Raw genomic sequence first — 13,528 nt, forward strand, 5'->3', positions numbered from 1 at the left:
TTATAATTTGGTGCCATATTCTGTATTACCTTTGGAGTCCATTGCAATACTGAAACCAGTGCGATTCTCCTCATTGTCTGTCCTTTGTCCTAATTTAATAACTTTTCTGGCCTACTTTCTGTGTTGTGGATGATATGTACGATTGTTTCTTCACAAAGAATAATTACAGCCCATGCCACTTGCAGCCATAGTTGTTATGCTACGTAGCTGTCTTATATGACTGATAAATGGAAACCACAGTTTTAATATATTGGCCATGTGATTTTATTGGACACAACACCCTGGCACAAGTGTGGCCACTAGTGAATTTCACTGTTTGTTTTACAGTAACTAATATTCTCCCCAAAACCTACCAACACATTAGTAGCATTTGTTTGTGGTAGATTGGAAATGCAGCAGAACTCATCAGTACTTAAGTTGCTGGTTTTATGGAACAGTAAGCTTTAGAACCCCATGGATTCCATTGCCAACAGTATAATTTGTAAGTTGAGTTCAACTACTAAATTATACTGTTGTACTTGCAAGAGTCTGGAACTTTCACAGTAATATCAATCCTGTAACCAAATTAGGATATGCGTCACTATTGTTTGCTATAACTTATTTTAAGAATTCCTACCCTCCTGTAAACAAGTCATTCAATATTTGTCATGCTGTTTGGGAGTACCACTGTTAATATCTTCAAAATGTCTCCTATCTATTTAGTCCTAGAAGGTACTACACTACTACTACTACTACTACTATTACTTGTGCTTAATTCCCAAATTCTGCATTGAGCTTTGTTCCCCTCCTTATTCCAGAGCTCAGAAAAGCCACTTGCCTATACCTAGTGGAGGGTCACACACACACTCCTTTAACGTGCATTCATAGGTTTTCTTATAGAACAGACATTCTCAAAAACTGACCCTCTGCCTGGAATTCTGTCCCATCACATATCAGAAACAAAGAAAGCAAAGCTAGACAACAAAGAAAATGGCAAATGTAGATGTTTTGACACTTGGTAGAAAAACTTAAATGCTATATGCTCTGACTGTATGCATAACATACTGTCCCATATTTTTTTGTATTCATATTATGACAACATAATACTTTTAACTACTGTTTGTGCAACTCTTAAATAAGTTCATAGGTTCATAAATAGGCTATCTGCCCTAGGGCATTTATAAGCCTAGCCAGAATGTGTTTGGCTTTCACCACCCATTTTAAATTAATTTTGCTATGCCCTTTTTCGAGGTTAGTATACTGTGCCTCTGTCTAACAGTGACACAGAAGTGATACCTGGGGTAAACCTACGATCTCCCATCCACTCATCAAGATTCCTCTTGAAGAGAGTCAATGAGGGACTCTGCCTAACCTGGACTGGGATTTTATTCCAGAGTGAAGGGATCCTCTGGGTTATGAATCTGTCCCTCCAGCATGTCCTATTTATTTCATTGCTGAGGTTCAAGTCTCGAGCATAGCTCGATGGGATTTGGATTTTCTGAGGTGCAGCATGTCCATTAATTCCGGGTTGGACATGGCTTTATACGTCAGGCACAGATCGCCGCTGAACAGGCGGTATGCCACTGAGTAGAGCTGGAGTTTCTTTAACCGGGCAGCATATGGCATCTGTTTGAGCCCTTTGATCCTCTTGGTGAGGTACTTTTGGGGTCTTTCCAGTTGCTGCAGGTGTCTGGTAAGGTACATCCCAAAAGGGGCATTGTACTCAATTATTGGGCTGATGAGGGATGAGTAAAGAGGCACGATGACCTCCCCTGATCTAGATGTGAATCCTTCATGATTAGGTGGGCTATATAAAATGTTTTTCTAACCACTTTGGCCACGTGGTTGTCAAATGAGAGATTGCTATCAACTTGGGTCCCCAGGTCCCTAATTACTTCTTCTGTACTTAATGGATTACCACCTATGTGGTAATTTGTGGGCACTTTGTTTTTGCCAAAGGGGATGACTATACACTTTTTGGCATTTAGCTTGAGGCCATGGCTCTGGCACCAGTTGTCTGTTTCTATGAGGCCCTTTTGGACGATGCTTGTGTCGGCTGGAGAGTCTATTATGGTGCCCAGTTTGCAGTAATCTGCGAACTTGGTCAGCCACAGTCCTTCCGTGTTGGCCTGTACCTCGGAGAAATATATACAGAACAAGAGAGGTCCCAGGGCTGAGCCTTGTGGGACACCACTTGTAACTGGTTTGGAGTCTGACATGGCTCCAGCAATTCTAACCATGTGGGTTCTGTCCTTGAGCCAGTTTGCAATCCATCTAGTGACATAGGGGTTTATATTTAAGCTGGTGAGCTTATCTATAATGCCCGAGTGGGGTATTGTATCGAAGGCTTTTGCGAGGTCCAGGTAGGCTGTGTGGACCACCTTCTCCTCGTCAATGGCCTTGGTGACTGTTTCAAAGAAATCAACCAGGTTTAAGAGGCAGGATCTGCCCTTAACAAAGCCGAACTGGGTAGGATCCAGTGTCTGTAGGTCCCCAATATCTTTATTTATGAGGTCCATGATGATCCTTTCCATAGCTTTGCAGACCAAGCTAGTCAGGCTTATGGGGCGATAGTTTCCAGGATCCGTTGAGGCACCACCTTTATGGAGAGGGACCACTGTTGCTGTACGCCACTCTTTGGGCACATATCCTGTAGTAAGGCTGAGATTGAACAGTAGTTTTATGTTTGGGTTTAGCTCTTCTTGGAGTTCATGTAGGACGCAGCCCGGGACACCGTCTGGTCCCATTGATGCTGTGTTTTTGCTTTGGAGAGGGCAGCTCTTACCTAAGCATCTGAGATGTCAGGGGGGCAGCACTCTGCTGGGATAGATATTTGCCCTTTTAGTGGGGAGAAGTTTGTGCTGAACCTGTCAGCTAGGATGTTGGCAATGTCTGTGGGTTTGGTGTATTTTTCTCATTTTGGACTAATTCTGAGCATATCTGGGAATTGCCACCCAGGTTCCTAACATAACTAAAGAAAGCCTTGTGATTATCCTTAGTGTCCTGTGCAATTTTTCTCTCAAGCTGGCCTTAGACAATTTTATGAGTGCCCGTAGTTTTTGCTAATACTGATCAGTGATGCCTTCCCTTTTTGGGATTTTGCTCTATCATTTAGTAGCTTCTTCCTTCTATTGTATAGTTTGTTTATGGTTGGGGTCCACCAGACAGGACGCCTGCCTTTGGAGGATTGGGTCTTGGTTTTATTTGGGATCGCATGATCCATGCATTCCTGAAGGTGTTCATAGAATGCGTTTATAAAGGATTCTTGGTCTGGGCAGATTTTCCACAGGCCCGGGGCTTTGAAGGATTCCATCTGGTTTTGAGGAGTGTAAAATTTGCTTTAGAGAAGTTTTTCACTGTGGTTTTCTGGGCAGGGGTGGGGTCGGGATGTGAATATCCAGTGAGATTAGTTTATGGTCTGATCTTACCAGTGAGGGGATACACTTCTGGTCTGGAGCATAGAGTCCCCATGTTGGTGATGATCAGGTCCAGTATGTTTTCCCTCTTGTGGGAGTGGTAACAAGTTGTTCCATAGCATTTGAGTTTATAAATTCTAGGAACCTTTGGGCTAGGTGTTGGAGCTAGAGTAATGCTCCCAGTCTATGTTTGGGTAGTTGAAGTCACCCAATATAATGGTGTTTGGAGAGACCTTCATATTTTCCAGTGTTCTCAGGAATGCCGAGTGGGGTTCCTGGGTTTGGGAGGGTGGTCTGTAGCAGGCTATAAACTGGAAGGCAGTTTTACCCACTGTTAGTTGCACATGGATAGTCTCTGATGCTTCGTGCTTTGCCACCAACCTGGAGGTGTGGGTATCTTTGATGAATATCGATAGTCCCCCTCCTTTTGTGGTTCCGTCCAAGTTTTGGGGCCGAAAAGCATGGTATGAGGTATAACCTGGTAGTGCTGGGGTGCTCTCGGGAGCCCTGAACCAGGTTTCTGTTACTGCACAGATATCGATGTTCTCCATGCTAAGGAGAGTTTCGAGTGCGTGCATCTTGAGGTTTAGACTTCTGGCGTTGAGTAGCATTACTCTTAGTTTCTTATCCCTTATGATACCTATGGAGATGGGTTTGTCTTTTGAGCCCTGCCTAAAAAAGGCACTGTGGGGGTAGCAAGAGCCTTTGCCAATATCCGAAAGCCCAGGGGTGACAGGTGCAAGCCGTCCCTAGCGAAGCATCGTGGCTTGTCGAACATATCATCCCAAGCTGACAGGCATTGGATCCCCTTTGAATGACACCAGTACTTAAGCCAATTGTTGAAATTGATCATCTTGTCTTCATATTGTGGCATCATTCTTGGTGAGGTTAAGATGCTACTCAAGGTCAGGGTCATACCGGCCTGGGCTACATGCTCAGAGAGCTCCTTTATGTCTCTTTTCATGTAGTCCAGGGAGGTACGTCTCAGGTCATTCACACCAGCATGGACAATGACTGAGTCATATTTGTACTTGCCTTGGAGTGACCTGAGTGCTTGTGTTATGTGGTGGATCCTAGCACCCGACAGGCTGCTCACTGTGACCCTCTCCTTGTTCAGCCTGGTGAGCGGGACGTCAGTGTGCCTGACGGTAGAGTCACCTATTACAAGTGTATCAGGTGTGTTGTTTAGTCTTAGGGGCTGTGACTGTTCGGCACACTGGCTTTGTGAGATTGTAATTTGAAACTTTCAGGGGTAGCCCTCGACCGGCCTGAATACCAGAGGCTTAGTATTTCTGCGTTGGTTGCTGTCGCTTCAGGACTGTCCATGGAGCCTGAAGCAGAAGCAGTTTGCACGAGTGCTGGTCGGCCGCTACCTGAGTTTCATCTACCGAATTGAAGTTGAAGTCTTCTAAAGCTAAGTACCCTGTTGGGGAGCCTTTTTTCTTGCACTAACCGATGTCAGGAAAAGTTAATAATTGTCTCGCCTGTGGAAAGCAAATACCGCACCGAAATTTCCATTCTTACTGCGTCACTTGTTTAGGCCCAGACCACGACATCTCCTGTTGTCGTTTCTGTGCTTTGTTCAATACCAGAACTATCCATTGTTGGGCCCTTATTGTAGCCAGATATTTTCACTTACAGTCATCGAATTCTGATATGGCTTCGGTAAGCCATCCGACAACAGATCTTCCAAAAAAATGTAAAGATAAAGACAGAGACAGACCGCACAGGTCCAAACCTACTGACGACACTTCCATTAAGCAAGTAGTCAGTTCACTGGTCCTCAGTGAGGCGCTTTCACAACCCCTGATGCCCGCTTCTGTGGATTCGCAGGCCGCTACAGAGACCCTTTCGGACTTCGGTATGTCATAAAATTCTTCTTCAACTAAGGATCCTGCGGTAGTCTTTACCTTGGATGGGTCTGGAGCCACTGAGCAGGCACTGGCATCCGAGGAAGTCCTTTGCACTACCGATTCTCAACACAAACCGACATCTTCTTTTGCGACTACAATTCTTTCGAAAACGACCGTATTTCTTAGGACCAGGGTACGAACCACACCCAAGAAACCGACGACCCAATCTCGGGCACCTGCTTCTGTGCGTCCGTCTCAAATGCTTAAAATGGCAGAAGATCTTGTCATGCTGATCAGGGGAAGCCAAGCTACCCCCTCCAAAAAGAAGAGAGATCTGTCCCCTGTAGTTTTGTCTGAGCAAGAGTCAGATGACTCTGATGCATCTGAATATGAAGACATTCAACCCCTCTCTACTTATGAGGATTCTATATTTTTCCTTTTGGGATACCCTGCATACCTTAAGGGAGCATTTCCAGTGGGAGAGTCAGAGACTACCCTCAGTCTAAAAAGAGACTCTGGAATTCCTAGATCTTCCACAGCACAGACCCTTGGCCATCCTCCCAGTCCTGGATGTTGTGGAGGATGCTTTCCTGGAATCCAGCTCGACTCAGACACCCTCCCTACTACACTCAGAAAACCAGACCGGTACAATAGAGCCCCTGATGCACACAAATTTCTTTTTAAAAATCCTACTGCTGACCCTGAGATAATTTCTCAAGGGCCTGAAGGGATTAAAGCAACCTCTGCTAAGAATCCCACCCCCTCAGATAGGAATTCCCGAGTACTAGACAGATGAGGTAAAAAAGTATACACCTCAGCTACTCTTGCTATCAGGGCACTAAATTCTCTGTTCCATACGCTAAAAGTTACGCAACATACCCTGGAACTCCTCAAACAAAAAATGTCTTCCTTTCCTACTTAGGCAGAATCTAAAGAATTAAAAGAGTTAATGCATTCTGCAAGTTAAGTAACTAAACACACCTTGTACTGTGGTTTTGTCACCCTAGAAGCTTCTTGCAGGGCAGCAGTCACTGCTGGATCTGACATTTGAAGGCATGCATGGCTTAAGGAAAAGCCCATGTCAGACTATGTCAAATCCAAATTGTTGGATGCCCCCTTGGCCAAAGACAACTTGTTTGGTACGAAGGCAGAAAAGGTCTTAAGATGGAAGAAAAAGCAAAATCTATGCAAACAGTTAAGGATTTCTTACAGGTCCAGCCACCCAGGTTCAGCAGGCATTGTTCCACCAAACACTGGTCCTTTCCTACTCCCACTAAGCTAGTCCAGCCTAGGCCCCAGGGAACCCGACCCCCCAGACAGCAGCCACAGGGACTGCAGAGATCTAAGCAGTGAACTACCTCCACTTCACTTCAAAACCTGGGAGTTCTAAGCCATCCCCTTATGGTAAGAACGCACAATGACTCGCCTCCCCCACCCCCTCACTCTGCCCACATTAACTTACCCCTAGGAGGAAAACTCTCCATTCACGCAAGCACCTGGCCCACCACTACCAACGACCACTGGGTTCTGAACATAGTCTGTCAGGCATACAAATTTTTGTTCCACACCCTTCTAATCCCAAAAGGGGTCCCAGATTTACCTCAATTTACCTCCAAACCAGTGGACAGAGGCTGAAAAGCAAATCCTTTCCTTGCTTTCTATGAGGGCAGTAGAGCACGTGCCTGCAGAACAGAGAGGGCATCTGGTGCCCCATCCTTGATCTATCCATTCTGAACACTTTCCTGGTGATTCCAAATTTCAAAATACTCACCCTCCAGCAGCTGCTACCCATGCTCTCCAAGGACGCTTGGCTGGCCACCCTAGATCTAAAAGAGGTCTACCTCCACATTCCTATCAGGGAATCATGCAGGAAATATTTCAGTTTCAGGGCTGGATCTCAACATTTTCAGTTCTCTGCGCTTCCCTTTGGCTTATCTACTGCTCCCAGAGTTTTCACAAAATGTCTGGCTCTGGCTATTGCCTTTTGCAGACAAAAGAATATCCAGATTTACCCATACTTACATGACTGCCTTATTCAGGCAGACAGCCAAGAAAAGCTGCTCAAGCACCTGGCCTTTGTAAAGACCCTATTAACCTCCCTAGGGAGCACAATCAATGAAAAGAAATCCAAACAGGTGCCCACCCAAAGAATTATCTTCCTGGGACCAAGCCTGGACACAGCATCCCAGATGGCATTCCTTACACCAGAAAATCAAATTTTCCTGACAGCCTACTTCTCTCAACTAGCCACCAGGACCCAGTTATCTGCAAGGAATATCCTGCAAGCTCTGGGGTTCATGGCATCTTGCATACTACTCAGTCCATATGCCAGACTGCATATGAGGAAACTTCAATGGTACCTAAAAAGCCTCTGGTTTCAACACTCAAGACCTGAAACTCTTATACCTATGATTCCTTGCCTCAGAAAATATTTTCTTTGGTGGGCAACAGCATGCTCCCACAGCAAGGGACTGCCTTTCTCACCACCCCCGCCGCCCAGACCCTCACCACAGATGCATCAGACTATGCTTGGAGTGCACACCTGGATGGCAGGTGCATACAGGGCCAATGGAGCCCACAGCAAATTCCTCTGCACATCAGCCAAAAAGAGGTGATGGCTGTTCAGCACGCCTTGAGAGCTTTCAAACCCTTTCTCTCCCCAGGGGCTCTCCTGATCAAAACAGACAACACCATTGTGATGTGGTGTAGCAACAAGCAGGGAGGGACTCACTCCCATCTATGCAGGCTGGCCATGACCATTTTGCACACAGCATCTGCCATGCATCTGCACCTGTTAGAACAATTCCTCCCAGGCTCTCTCAACTCTCTGGCAGACTAATTAAGCAGAAATCATCTGGGCCCACACGAGTGGCAGCTCAACAGAAGAACCTTCACCCTAAGAACTCAGAAATGGGGCACCCCAAAGGTCGATCTCTTGCCTCCCACACCAACCATCAGCTCAGCAAATTCTGCACCAGGGTGCATCACTGCATGGCTTGGAAAGTGGATGCTCTGTCCTTCCCCTGGGTCTATTGGTCTATTCCTATCCTCCACTACCTCTCAAACCCAGGGTACTGCTCAAAATAAAGGAGGAAAAAGCAAGGGCAATTCTTATAGCTCCAGACTGGCCTCGCCAGCACTGGTACCCCTTGCTTCGCAGCCTGTCCCCACTGCCACCATGCCATCTTCCTCAGATTCCAAATCTCCAATTCATGCATCCCCAGTGCAGACACTCAGTTTGGCAGCTTGGCTTATTCCCTAACCCCGGATCAATCTGCCAAACTCAGCAAACTGGTTCTAGATGTTATCCGTGAGGCCAGACGCCCTAGCACTAGAAAGTCTTATGCTGACAAATGGAAGAGGTTCTGCACCGGGATCCAGGCTAAGGGAGCCAATATGGCACAGCCCTCCCTCCCTCTCATCCTGGATTACTTAGCTGACCTAGTACACAGTGGCCTCTCTTTCTCTTCTATAAAAATTCATGCTTCTGCTATTTCTGCTTATTTCCTCACTGAGCAGCCCCTTTTCTCATACCGTTTGATCAAACAATTCCTAAGAGGGGCTAGCAACTTGAGGCCACCCAGAAGGGCACCAACCCCAGCTTGGGACCTTAACTTTGTATTGGAAAAGCTCACCTTTACCCCCTTTTGAACCAGCTTCTTCTGCAGAGTTAACATTTCTCTCCTGGAAGACAGCATTCCTTCTGGCCATCACTTAAGCCAGAAGCTGCAAGCGCTCATGGCTGTGGAGCCCTTCATCATATTCCATGCTGACAGGGTATCCCTCAGAACTTAACCCATCCTTCATGCCCAAGGTGGTGTCCAGTGTGGCTTTCAACCAATCCATCCATTTGTCCACCTTTTTTCCTAATCCCCAGAACATGGGGGAAAGAATTCTGCATTCTGTAGATGTGCACAAACAGCTCAGATTCTATCTAGACAGGATTAAATCCTTCAGAAAGTCTGATCAGTTGCTGGTTAGCTTTGCTACAGGGGCAGAAGGCAAAGCCGTCTCCAAACAAACCATTTCCAAATGGATAGCACACTGCATCCATTTCTGCTACAAACAACATGGAAAGCCTCCCCCCAAGGGGGTCAGGACTTACCCCACCAGAGCAGCCTCCACCTCTGCAGCTTTCCTCAGAGGAGTCCCCACCAGGGACATCCCGGAGGCTGCCACCGGAACATCTGTTCACACTTTCACGAAACATTACCACCTGCATCTCCTCTCCAAATCCAGGGCAGGGTTTGCCTCTGCAATCTTGCGGGGCATCCTTGCCAGCCCCTAGCTTCTTTGACTGCCTCCACCCATTTCCTCAGCTTTGGGAATCAACCCAAATGTGATGACTGCAACAGTGAAACACGAAGAACATAGTACAGTTGTGTACACTTACCATAAATGTAGATGTTCGAGTGTATTCACTGTTGCAGTTCTGGTTTCCCTCCCTCCATCCCCCTTTCTTCTCTTCCTTACAACGGGCATATTGGTATTTACTTTCTACTGGTGGGGTTATTCCTCCAGAACCTGGCTCCTACTTTGGGGGCTCCTGACAGGTTTGGGCAAGAAAAACTGATGTAATGGCATTGGCTGCCTTACTTTATACTACTGACGACCTGATATCAGTCCTGAAGCAACAGCAACCGACGCAGAAATACTAAGCCTCTGATATTCGGGCTGTCCGAGGGCTACCCTGCCAGGGATGACCCAAATGTGATGACTGCTACAGTGAATACACACTAACATCTACATTTATGGTAAATGTACACAACTGTACTTTCTTCATGTCTGTCAGGTGGAGTCGGGATGTACTGTTTAAGCCTGCAGTATGCTTACCTACATATGAAAATTGCCATATCAAATAAGGTCTTTTCCATCTTCATAAACATTTCTACCATCTTTCCCCCTTGCTTTGGAGTACCTTTGGTCCCGAGGTTTTTGATGTGATAAAGTGATTGTTTTTGACTCAATTTACTGCTTCCTAGCAGACTTAGAGAGGAAGTTTTGTCAGAGCATTGTAGGTAAAAGCAGGGACTAGGTGCCTGGAAGAGTTTCAGATGACACTCAGACTTAAGATTGCCAGCGTTAGTCTTAATTTTCCCCCCATTTAAATACAATATACATCACATACATTTTCATTGCTACTGTCATCAGTCCAACATTGTAAAAAATGCTGAATTCCTGCCTTCCCTTAAATTTCACTCCTATTCCTTAACATTATTATGCATGTATAGTTTCTATTTACTTTTGTGTAATTTGCTCATTCTCTTTTCTAAAGATGCCTGTTTCAGTTCTTTTATCTCCTTTTATAATAAATATCTGAAATACAGTTAGAGTTGACTTTGATTTCCATTATCTACTAATTTATTTATTTTTTGCAGCCAACAGAATTAAACTTAAATAAGGGCTTACTGTGTTTAGGCAATTTAGATCCAGTTTCATAGCTCAAAAGAATAATTCCCTTATTAATTTGCTCACCCAATATTTCTGATAAATGTTAAAAAAAAAAAACTCCTTACAGAGGACTCTGCCAACTCATTGCACTCCTAAAAGATATGTTCCCAGTTACCTTTCTTCATCACACCTCCAATATTTGCTTTCTACCTGAGGAAATGATCTTTGGAGTCTTCTTGGGCATACAAATAAATACCACAGCCACAAAGATCTTAAACTTTCTGGACTTGGTTGCTTACTTGGAAGCCATACATATGTATGCCTTCCCATTGTTTTCTTGTAAGTTGCTTTTCCAGTCTCTCTTCCCAATCTTTTCTAACCTCCTGTGATTGATTATTACAGATGTCCTTCTAATCTCGTGTTGGAGCATTCACAACCTTTGGGTTATCCACTGCTTAGCTACCCGAATGTCCAGCCAGTATACAAAAGCTTGAGTCACTGCAAGGTATATGGGGCGTCTGACATTGGTTGTAGGGAGCATGGGCCATAAAAGTGACGTCTGCAGTTACCTGTCCTCAGAACTTCTCTGCTGCCAGTCGAATGTCAGCTGTTCTGCTGTCTTTGCTGGATCTTCGTTTTTAAGATAAATACCCCTTTGGGGCCGTTTTCTTCTTTTTGGTCACTGCATGCCTGCTTAGGTTCATGTCATCCAGGAAAAGAAAGTGTAGGTGTGGACATCAGAACCCCATAGGGATGTCCACGACCGCTCCCTTTTCTGTGTAGGGCCCAACCATCACCACAAAACCTGTGAGATTTGTCAGGCCTTCATTCCTAAGACTCTCCTCAGCTGTCTGCATGCCCTAAACATCTACTTAGAAAACCAGCATCTTCAACGTTTGGCTGTGGAGATGGAAGGGCCATCTGGTCAGACCTTTGAGCCACCAAAAAAAGACCAAAGTTTCCAGGCCTGAGTCTACTGCTGCACCTCCTCCACCAATGTTCCATCTGTGGCTAACGTTCACCTGGAGAAATGTACAGAACTAGCCGAGTTGGGTATAGTGGTTACTGTTGGGGAGGCCGCAGAACCTAGTGCTTGAAAGCACATCCATGGAGGTTTGGCAGATGTCAGGCACCGACAATGAAGGGGAACCTCTGCTCCCAGTGGACATGCAGACTGGTCTTACCAATGCTTCAAAACCGTCTGAACCCAGGCCCTCCTTAGGCCCTATGCCCTCCAGGCCTACCTCTTCCTTGAAAAGGAAACAAAAGACAAAACATGCGTCTCCTCCTTCAGAAGGTCTTCCTAATTGGCAAGCTTTCTGTCAAAGCTTATTTAATGTCTTCATGGCCCTTAGGCCTTCTATGCCTGCTTCCCCTCCGGCTACCCCCCCAATTATCAGTCCTAGGTCTGAGACTGAAGATACTCTTCCTCTTGAAGCTGAGGATGCTTCAGATTCCTCTTCAGAGGACTCTTTCCTATGCCTCTCCGATGCCTTCCCCTCTTGGGTATGCGTCCTCTGAGGAGGACTCTGCTGAGGCAGACTCCCCAGGAGAGGACCTCACCTTTAGTGAAACCATCTCTAAAATGAGATTTTTTTTTTAATGGGATTCCTCTGAAATTTTCGAGGTTCAAAAGAGGTATTATGAACTGTTATAGATAGACACCCCTTCACCTTCTACCATTCCCAGTCTTACCAGCCTTTTTGGATGCCTTCAGCGCAGCCTCTCAAAACCCTGAATCCCAACCACCAGCCCCTAGAAGGCCTGACAGGTTTTATAAGGTCCTAGAAGGGGCCACATTTCTGATTAAATGCCCTGTTGCAGACCTGGCGTTGTTTTTGTTTCTGCAGACAAAACCTCCAGACTACTTCCCGCCACTTCTGTCCTGTCCTTCCCACTGATAAAGGGCAGTAAGACCATGGAATGCATTGGCAAGAAAGTATACACTTCTGCCATCTTAGCTTTTAGGGAGGTTAACTACCAGACACACGTCTAAGTATGCCCTGGCACTTTTACTCAGGTTTCCAAAATTTTGGCTGATCTCCCAGACTCACCTTCTAAGGCTCAAATATGTAGCCTCATTGCCTTGTCCTCTCAAGTGACAAGATACTCTGTCAGATGCAGCTACAATGTTGCAGAGGCGTCGGCCAGATCTGCAGCTTCTGCCTCAGTGCTTATGCCTTTTCCATCACCCCCTAACCCCCCCCACCCGCCCGCCTAAGATTCCATTCCCCTATCTTAGACACTCACTGTCTTCCTGTCTGGCAAATCATTATCTCAGACAAGTGGATCTTGTCTGTCATAGAAAAGGGTTATTTTATGACTTTGGTCATTCCTTCCTCCTTAGGAGGCATCTCACAGCCACCAAAGGGCCAGCTTCCCTTTTCCAGACAGTCGTAGACAGCCTCCTCTGTCAAGGGATTGTCCAACCTGTCCCTCTGTCAGAAAAGGAAAAGGGCTTTTACTCCAGATTTTTCCTAGTCCCAAGGAAAGCTGGCCCATGGAGATCCATCCTGGAGCTCTTCCACCTCAACCTTTTTCTACAGGTACCCACTTTTCACATGCCTACACTCCAGACTCTCTTCCCCCTGCTAATGCCTCAGACATTTCTAGCCACTTTGGACATCAAAGATGCATATCTGCATATCCCCATAAGGCCCAAAGTCAGGAGGTATTTAAGATTCCCTGTGGGTTCCTTGCATTTTCAGTTTTCTCCCTTCCCCCTTAGTCTTTCTTCTGCTCCAGGGGTATTCACCAAGTGTCTGGCGACAGTGATAGCCTAATGCAGGGTCCAAGGGATTCAGATTTTTCCATACCTGGATGACCTCCTGATCCAGGCAGGCTGCTCCACTTCCTTCACATCCATCTCCAAAAAGTCATCTCTGTCCT

At 45.9% G+C, this 13,528-nt stretch overlaps 1 protein-coding gene across 1 annotated transcript in view; it reads left to right on the forward strand.

Moving 5' to 3' along the window:
• Positions 1–13,528, forward strand: part of ARCN1 (archain 1) — a 736,356-nt gene that overhangs the window by 246,072 nt on the left and 476,756 nt on the right. The gene's annotated exons all lie outside the window — the stretch shown is intronic.

The sequence above is a fragment of the Protopterus annectens genome, chromosome 8.part0 (genome assembly GCF_019279795.1).
Source record: "Protopterus annectens isolate FY-2018-M chromosome 8.part0, PAN1.0, whole genome shotgun sequence".
Taxonomy (NCBI): domain Eukaryota; kingdom Metazoa; phylum Chordata; order Ceratodontiformes; family Protopteridae; genus Protopterus; species Protopterus annectens.